Source organism: Octopus bimaculoides, chromosome 22 (assembly GCF_046866305.1).
Source record: "Octopus bimaculoides isolate indiv1 chromosome 22, ASM4686630v1, whole genome shotgun sequence".
NCBI classification, from domain to species: domain Eukaryota; kingdom Metazoa; phylum Mollusca; class Cephalopoda; order Octopoda; family Octopodidae; genus Octopus; species Octopus bimaculoides.
In genome coordinates this window covers 26,905,973-26,915,962 of record NC_142949.1, presented here as the reverse complement: position 1 = coordinate 26,915,962, position 9,990 = coordinate 26,905,973, and the positions used below count along the sequence as shown (strand labels likewise).

General features: G+C 35.6%; 1 protein-coding gene across 6 annotated transcripts in view; it reads left to right on the top strand.

Annotated features, from left to right (window-relative positions):
* Positions 1-9,990, top strand: part of LOC106881179 (uncharacterized) — a 73,724-nt gene that overhangs the window by 15,366 nt on the left and 48,368 nt on the right. The window contains exons 1-2 of one of the 6 annotated variants that reach the window (XM_089339928.1): positions 8,565-8,722; positions 9,838-9,915. The gene's annotated coding sequence lies outside the window, so the exon portion shown is untranslated. Of the gene's footprint in view, positions 1-8,564; positions 8,723-9,611; positions 9,916-9,990 lie in introns of those variants that run through there. The other 5 variants (XM_089339939.1, XM_089339934.1, XM_089339935.1 and 2 more) reach the window with 5 other exon arrangements.

Below are 9,990 nucleotides of genomic sequence, written 5' to 3'. Positions count from 1 at the left end.
TATTACTACCACTACTACTACTTTGTATTTATATATTATGTATTTCTATTAGTGTTACTACTACTAGTACTATCTTTACAATTATTCTATTGTGTCTGGGGAAAATCATTTTCTTTTTTTGTGCCTTATAATTTAACACACTCACCGGTAAAATTTCCACTTATTTCTTATTTTTATTTTCCTAAAATTTTCGTTGCATCTTGCAACCTTTAACGGTGAGTGTGTTCAATTATAAGGCACAAAAAGAAAAATGACTCTCCCCAGACACAACAGAATATGCTTCAACACACGAACTCACATAAAGAATATTGGGAACGAAATCCCAAAACTAAATTTACAATTATTGTTTTTCTAAAATGGGTACAAGGCCTAAAATATGGATGGGGTGTATATAATTAAATCAACTCCTGTACTTGACTGCCGCTTTTTTTAACACCACCCCCACCTTTAGAGATATGAAAGGCAACGTTGACCAGAGCGAAATTTGAACTCAGAATATAAAGAGCTGTAAGAAATGCCGCTAAGCATTTTCTCCGGTATGCTAACGATTCCGCCAGCTCGTTGCTTTAATAAATCTTTTTTTTTTATCTTCGCACAAGGCCAGTAATTTCAGGGGTGTGAGTAAGTCGATTACATCGACCTCAGTGCTCAACTGGTACTATACTATCAGTACTATACTATAGAAAGAAAGGCAAAGTTGACTTTGGCGAAATTTGAACCCAGAACGTAAAGACGGACGAAATGCTGCTAACAATTCTGCCCTCTCGCTGCCTTAAAATAAAAATAATCGTTTCTACGACAGGTACAAGGTTTGAAATTTTAGGGGAGGGGTTTAGTCGACTGGTACTTGCTTCATCGAATTCGAAAAGATGAAAGACAAAGACCACCTCAAATAAAGCAGAAAAGCGGTTGGCTTCGGGTAGGACAGAAGTGATGTGAACATAAGCAAGAGGCTGTGATACAGAATAAAGATTACAGAATTTTATGGGATTTCTCCATAAAGACTGACCATACTACCGAAAGCAAGAAGATCAGAAATTATTAGAGAAGACAAAAGAAACAAATAGTGAATGAGTATAGACTTTGCAATGCCATATCATAGATGATATAGCAAAGAAACTGAAACAACCGAGAAATATCAGGACCTAGTCAAAGAGTTGAAGTGATTTAGGGAGATAATTATTCCTCTGGTGATTGCTGCACTTGATACAATACCCAAACTGCTACCTCGGATGCTGAAGGATATTCGAATTGAGACTCGAAAAATGCCATCCTGTATCCTTCAAGAATCTAAAGAAAAATTCTTGACATTTGAGGAGACTTGTACCAATCATAGCAACATTCTTACTGAATTAACATGTAATAGTTCCCCCTCCTATCTAATTAAAGGAGACCCGAGCACTTTCATACACACAACAGACTTTAGCTTTCAGTGATCAAATTCACTCACAAGGATTTGGTCAGCCTGAGGTTAGAGAAGAAGACATATGTCCGAGGTTCGGCGCTGTAGGATTGACCACGAAAACCATGTGTCTGGGAAGCAAACTTCTTATCTACATAGCCAAGCCAAAGAGAATAATATCTATTGTAGTTTCAAAAGCTTTAAGGCTAGAATACAAGAAACAATCCTTTATAAATAAGTACCGGGAATCTATGACTGACTGTAACCGTTCCAGGTTGCGCCTCAGCACAGCAGTAGCCTAATGACCGAAATGAGTAAAGTAAGGCAATTTCATAGAGATTTATGGTAAAAATTTACCCCTACTTATCTATTAATTCGGAGCGATATACAAGTTTCCAAACAATAACTGCCTAAGGCAGTAAAGATGGACACTTTGGGATCGATTTTTACCATGTTCCTGGCAATAACGACAATTAATGGTTTCTAACTTAAGTACAAGGCCAGCAATTTTGAATGGAGGTAGCGGAGGGATTACTCGGTTCCTGACGAGTACTGTGGTTTATCAATCGATCCCAGAAGAACAAAAAGCAAAGTTGACCTCAGCGGAATTTGAACTCTAAACGGGAATTTCCGGAAGAACCAACCAATTTCTTTTGTGTTTTTTTTTTACATTTAAATTCAAATTCTAATATAACCGTACTCTATGGTACTTATCTACAAAGGATAGTTTCTTGTATTCTGCGAAGTTAATTGTAGAAATTTTTTTTTTAAATATCCATTTTTCTGAAAATTATGAGGAAATAAAGTCGTGGGGGTACACATGTGTAGGTATTCTTCAAGAACTTGATTGTATATGTCATTTCTTTACTTAAAATAAAAGCAACAGCAGAGTAAGTACTTGCCGGTTTGGCTGTTATTTTTAGCAAGTCGAGTCAAATGGTTTGATCCTCACCTCCTTATGAAAAACTCAGCTGGGAAGGGAATTAAACCTGTTTAACTTTTCAAAGAAATAAGAGTTATGTCCCTTGATCTAGTAGTCCTAAATTTTTTTAATTTAGCCACCAGTTTTATTCCCGCTTCACTCTTGTGCATTTCCATAACCAACCGATGTTTAAAAAAAATCTTATTGTATTTTGATAATTACATATTTTTTTAAAATACCTATTGTCAGTGAAGGCGCATGGCTCAGTGGTTAGAACATCAGGTTCAAAATCATAAGGTCGTGAGTTCGATTCCCGGACCTTGCTGTATATTGCGTTCTTGAGCAAAACACTTTATTTTATGTTGCTCCAGTTCACTCAGCTGTAGACATGAGTTGCGATGTCGCTGGAGCCATGCTGTACTGTCCTTTCCCTTGGATAACGTTGGTGGCGTGGAGAGAGGAGGCTTGTATGCATGGACGACTGCTGGTCTTCCATAAACAACCTTACCTGGACTTGTGCCTCGGTGGGTAACTTTCTAAGTGCAATCCCATGGTCATTCATAACTGAAGAGAGTCTTTACCCTATTAGGAATTCTATAAAAAAAAATTGTTAAAATATTTTGTTTCTTCATCATTTTTTTTCCTTGCTTGCATGGATCGGACAGAGTTTATTTGAGTCAGGTTTTCTGCAGCTGGTTCCCCTTCCAGTCACCAACCCTCACCTGTTTCTAAAAGGTAATATTTCCCTCACATCCAGATATCTTGCAGAATATTGGAACTGACTGGCACTGCTTGTATGACAGTGGCATTCATTTACATCTATAACATGGTGTCAAGACAAAGAGACACAAGCACACACACACACACACACACACACACACACACACACACACACACTTATATATGACATGGCTGTATGGTAAGAGGTTTACTTCCCAACCACATGACCTTGGGTTCAGTCCCACTGTGTGGCACCTTGGGCAAGTGTTTTCTACTATAACCTCAGGCCAACCAAAGCCTTGTGAGTGGATTTGGAAGACAGAAACTGAAAGAAACCTGTTGTGTATATATGTATATATATATATATATATATATATATATATATATATATATATATATATATATATACATATATATATATATATATATACATATATATATATACATATATATATATATATATATATATATATATATATACTCCTAGGCGTAGGAGTGGCTGTGTGGTAAGTAGCTTGCTTACCAACCACATGGTTCCAGGTTCAGTCCCACTGTGTGGCACCTTGGGCAAGTGTCTTCTACTATAGCCTCTGGCCGACCAAAGCCTTGTGAGTGGATTTGGTAGACGGAAACTGAAAGAAGCCCGTCGTATATATGTATATATATGTATGTATGTGTGTGTATATGTTTGTGTGTCTGTGTTTGTCCCCCCACCATCGCTTGACAACTGATAGAATAAGTACTAGGCTTACAAAGAATAAGTCTTAGGGTCGATTTGCTCGACTAAAGACGGTGCTCCAGCTTGGCCGCAGTCACATGACTGAAACAAATAAAAGAGTAAAGAGTATATGTGTGTGTGTTTGTGTCTGTATTTATCCCCGTAACTTAGCTGTTCAGCACAAGAGACGACAGAATAAGCATCAGCCTTAACAAAAGGATAAGTCCTGGGGTTGGTTTATTCCAGGCACTGCTCCAGCATGGCCGCAGTCTAATGACTGAAACAAGTAAAAGATAAAAGATATGTACACACACACACACACAACAGTCTTCTTTCAGTTTCCATCTACCAAATCTACTCACAAGGCTTTGTTTGACCTGAGGCTATAATGAAGACACTTGCCCAAGGTGCCACGCAGTGGGATTGAACTCAGAACCCTGCTGGGAAGTAACCTTACCACATGGCATGTCTGCACCTATTATAGAAATATAAACAATTTATTGCACATAAACTTTAACATCTAACTAAATTCTATGGAAAATGAATGTTCATTAGTAGAGGTGACCTGGGTATTCAGTGCTAACGAGCTGAAATAACGGCATAATATCAATGTCTCCCATTCTTGTTCACCTATAGGGCAATTTATTTCATCTGGTTTGTGATATTCAGTGTATATTAGCACTCAACATCCTAAAAGGACTTATTCCTGGATGAATCTTGCAGGCAATAAGTGCATAAACAAAACAAATACATCAAGTATGTGACAACAGTAAGTCATAAATTTTTGTAACAGTTATATGTGGGATTTTTTTTTGTTGATATGTTGTACTTTGGTCAAGACATAGATAGATTAAATTTCATTTGTCGGATGTCACATGTGCATAATGGATTGTTGAGAAGTTCATGGAATAAATGACAGAAGGGAATAGTTGAAATTACCTTTATTTTACTGTTACAATATAAAAAATAACTGCTTTGAGTGTTGATTCGTCTAATATCTGTTATGCATTTCATAGGTAGTTGTCTTCACCTTTTGTTGACTACTAGGAAACAGACAGATATATATATATATATATATATATTTATAGATAACGTTGTCCACTAAAGTGGACATTTAATGTGCTAGAAATAGACCACATGTTGTGTCTACTAAGACCTAAATTGTTCTCAAAACGGTCTTAGTAGACACAAGATGTGGTCTATTTCTAGCACATTAAATGTCCACTTTAGTGGTCAACGTTATATATAAAAATATACTTTAATCCCCTGAGATCGCAGATATTGTTTCTGAATCTCTTTGATTCTTTAAATGTGCTAGCTTCCTGGTAATAAATCGATATTAATTAATATATGATTTTTTACCCTATGTTTTAATTTAATTATATGTGTATGTATATATATATATATATATATATATATATATATATATATATATATATATATATATATATATATATATATATACAATTATGTGCTTTAATTACAGCATTAGAGCTTTTTAGCTCTTATTTCTAGCAATGTAGGTGTTCTAACACCCTAGTGATATTTAGTGACAATTATAGTTTTCCCTTTTGGTTACACATTGCCCATTGGTTGATTGATTTGACTAAAAATTCTTCAAGGTGGATTTGATTAAAAATTCTTCAGCATGGCCAAATGAAACAAATAAAAATTTTAAAAATAAAGATTGATAACAACTGACATTCTAGGATGTGTTTTTGTTTTGTTTTGTATAGTAAATTATTTGTAATTTCTTCTGGACGTTTCTGTACAGCTGCAAAAGGTTATGTTTTAAAGGGGGAACATTTGGTAAAAAATATCATTTTACAAGTGTAAAATATCATTTTACAAAAAAATATCATTTTACAAAAAAAATATCATTTACCAGTCTGCAGAGATTGGTTCTAAAGTTAGAGTAAGCAAGCAAATAAAGAAGACACCTTGATGCATACTACGCAATTTTTAACTCATTGTTCATATTACATAAAATATATCATTAGCTATAATATACGTAATTGTATTCTGCACTCATTAATTGCATGTTTCAATAACAATGTTATTATGTAGGAATATAAAAAAAAAATTTAATTTTTTGTACAGAAGTTAAGAGTAATTAAGAGTTTCAATTAAAAGACCTAAAGAGTTTGGTGTGTGTTTTTTAAATATAAATGGTATATAAAGTATATATATATATATATATATATATATATAAAAGCACCCACTACACTCTCGGAGTGGTTGGCGTTAGGAAGGGCATCCAGCTGTAGAAACTCTGCCAAATCAGATTGGAGTCTGGTGTAGCCACCTAGTTCACCAGTCCTCAGTCAAATTGTCCAACCCATGCTAGCATGGAAGGCGGACATTAAACAATGATGATGATGATGATATATATATAAAAATTCCATGCTTTCCACTCATTCGCATATGTTCAAAACAGGGAGTAGATGAAACAGGGACAACTGATGAAGGAGAATGTTCTTTATGTTTCACGTCTCGTTTCTCTGTTTGTTTGTTTATTTTTTGTTGTTTGAAAAGAGTTTGTTTTCTATGTTTTTGTTTTTATGTTTTCGTTTCTCATTGTGTCTACAGTTTTTGATGTCCTGTACCCATATATACATGTATATATATATATATATATATATATATATATATATATATATATGTAGGTATGTACATATATGTATATATGCATATATTTATATATTATTTATATATATATATATATATATATATATATATCAAAATAAGCAACAAAGATATCCAGAAGTAATACACCACAACTGATGCTTCTTAGGTTCAACTTTTCTCTCAAGATACTTACACTCTGTCGGGTATGCACACTGACATTACTCATCCATCGGAGCATACTGGCTTCATTCCTTGCGAGCTTGCGCATGTCCTCAGCAGTCACGGCCCATGTTTCACTGCCATGACCTACAAAAACTAACTTCCTAGTTAACCTGCCTTTGATATTGCTGCACCTCTTATGTGTCCATAGCTTGCACTGGGTACATCTTATAGAGTTTCTACCTACACCTTTTCTACAGATCGAGCAGGTCCATCTACCTGAAGGGGTTTGTGTTTTGTCTACCTTCCTACTTATTAGGAATTTGGTTTTAGCTAGGTTGACTCTAAGGCCCTTCGATTCTAGTCCCTGCTTCCACACCTGAAACTTCTCCTCTAGTTCTGACAGTGACTCAGCAATTAGTGCAAGGTCATCAGCATAGAGGAGCTCCCAAGGGCATCCTGTCTTGAATTCTTCTGTTATCACCTGGAGGACTATGATAAATAGGAGGGGGCTGAGGACAGAACCTTGGTGGACCCCTACCTCTACCCGGAACTCTTCTCTGTACTCATTGCCAACCCTTACCTTACTGACAGCGTCTCTGTACATGGCTCGCACAGCTCTTACTAACCATTCTTCTATCCCTAGTTTCCTCATTGACCACCAGATAAGGGATCAGGGGACCCTGTGAAAGGCTTTCTCCATGTCAACGAAAACCAGGTACAGAGGTTTATCCATGGCTAGGTATTTCTCCTGCAGCTGTCTTACCAGAAATATAGCATCAGTGGTGCTTTTCCCTAGCATGAACCCAAAATGCATCTCATCTAAACTGACTCACTCCCTAATTAGTTGGGCTATGACCCTCTCCGTGACTTTCATTACCTGATCTAACAACTTGATACCTCTAATTATTTGTATCTAAGGCGTCACTTTTACCTTTGTAGCAGTTGACTATGGTGCTGCTACACCAGTCATTGGGTATCACTCTTTCATGTATCACGTGGTTAACAAAATGGGTGACTAGGCTATAGCCGACACTGCCAGATATTTTGAGCATCTCTGCAGTGATTGCTGATGGGCCGGGGGCTTTCTCTGTCTTCATACTCTTAATTGCTTTATCTACCATGGTACTGTCAATTCGGATAGCTGGTCCCTCTGTTGGGTCGACATTCAGCAGACTCTCTTTCTCTCATTCATTCTCTTTATTGAGCAATCGTAGTGGCATCTCCAAACCTCTTTCTTTGCAGCCTAGTTTAATGCAAGTGCACCATCATCCATGCGAACACATTTCTCATCACGATTCTCTCTCACATACTGTCTTGCAACACGAAATACTTCAAGTCTTTGGTCCTCATGGCGCAGAACATTGGCAATTTTTTTCTTATCTGCTTCCCCTCTGGCTAAGTAAACATGTCTCCTAGCTTCCCTTCTAGCAGTCTGATACAATTCCCTGCTACCTCCGTTCTTCCAGTCCTTCCAAGCTTGTTTCTTTTGTCTAATAGCCCTGTCATATATATATTACTCTTTTACTCTTTTACTTGTTTCAGTCATTTGACTGTGGCCATGCTGGAGCACCGCCTTTAGTTGAGCAAATCGACCCCAGGACTTATTCTTTGTAAACCTAGTACTTATTCTATCAGTGTCTTTTGCCGAACCGCTATTTTACGGGGGACGGATGTAAACACACCAGCATTGGTTGTCAATCGACAAACACAGACACACAAACATACATATATATATATATATATATATACATATATACGACGGGCTTCTTTCAGTTTCCGTCTACCAAATCCACTCACAAGGCTTTGGTCGGCCTGAGGCTATAGTAGAAGACACTTGCCCAAGATGCCACGCAGTGGGACTAAACCCGGAACCATGTGGTTGATAAGCAAGCTACTTACCACACAGCCACTCCTACGCCTATATCTCTATATCTAAATATATATATATATATATATATATATATATATATATATATATATATATATATATGAGAGTTGAGGGAAAACACAATAAGGATATGTAACAGGATATCCAGAGAAACAACAATGAAATCATTGAACAAGAAAGCAAATCAGCAAACAAATGTATCAAACCTCCCTCCCACTACTACCACCACATGAAAGCCACATGCATAAGTTCAGAAGAAGCCGACTGCAAGTGCAGATTTTGGTAATACACACACACACACACAAAGACACAATCCAAGCTACATATTTTCCCTTGAAAGTAATAATTACTCAACAAGGGGTACTCCACTAGCACCTTGTACATCTATAAACTATTGCTGTTTATGAAATTTGTTTTTTATATCTACCACAGACTGCTCAAAACTTACTATCTTCCTACACCTAGATCCTTGGATCTTACAATTACATACGTACATATCTATCTATCTATCTATCTATCTATCTATTTGCTTATCTATCTGCCTATCTATCTATCTATCTATCTATCTATCATCTATTTATCTATCTATCTATCTATCATCTATCTATCTATCTATCTATCTATCTATCTATTTATCTATCTATCTATCATCTATTTATCTATCTATCTATTTATCTATCTATCTATCATCTATTTATCTATCTATCTATCTATCTATATATATATATATATATATATATATATATATATATATATATATTAAAACATAGGGTAAAAAATCATATATTAATTAATATCGATTTATTACCAGGAAGCCAGCACATTTAAAGAATCAAAGAGATTCAGAAACAATATCTGCGATCTCAGGGGATTAAAGTATATTTTTATATATAACGTTGTTAGGTCTTAGTAGACACAAGATGTGATCTATTTCTAGCACATTAAATGTCCACTTTAGTGGTCAACGTTATATATAAATATATATATATATATATATATATATATATATATATATATATATATATACATACATACATCACTGAAGTGAACAAGGGCACTAATCAGCACCAATATTGCTAGAAATAAGAGTCAAAACAACTCAATAGCTCTCCCTATGCTCAAACTCCCTTGAGAGAAAAGTTGGGCATAAGAGGAATCAAATGTAGCATGCAAGAGAGAAGATTATGTTGGTTTGGACATGTGATGCGTATGTATGAGGACAGCTGCATAAAGAAGTGCCGACCACTGAAAGATTGAACTTGAATAGAGTCAACTTATATCTTGAACCATTTGAAGTTTACGTTAGTTTTGCTCTAGTTGTGCTGTTGTAATTAACCTCATTACTTTTGTTGCTGTTATTGTTAACTCTCATGGTTTATTTGTCCTGTATATTACAGTCACACAATATATTCAACAATAAACGAAGCCAAACGGTTTCAATACGGTTTTAACAGAAAGATTTGGAAGAATTAGATGTAAGTTCTCCAGTAATTTTCTTTCATGTAAATTAATGTCTATGTTAATTTTAAAATTTGCGAGCAAAATCTTAT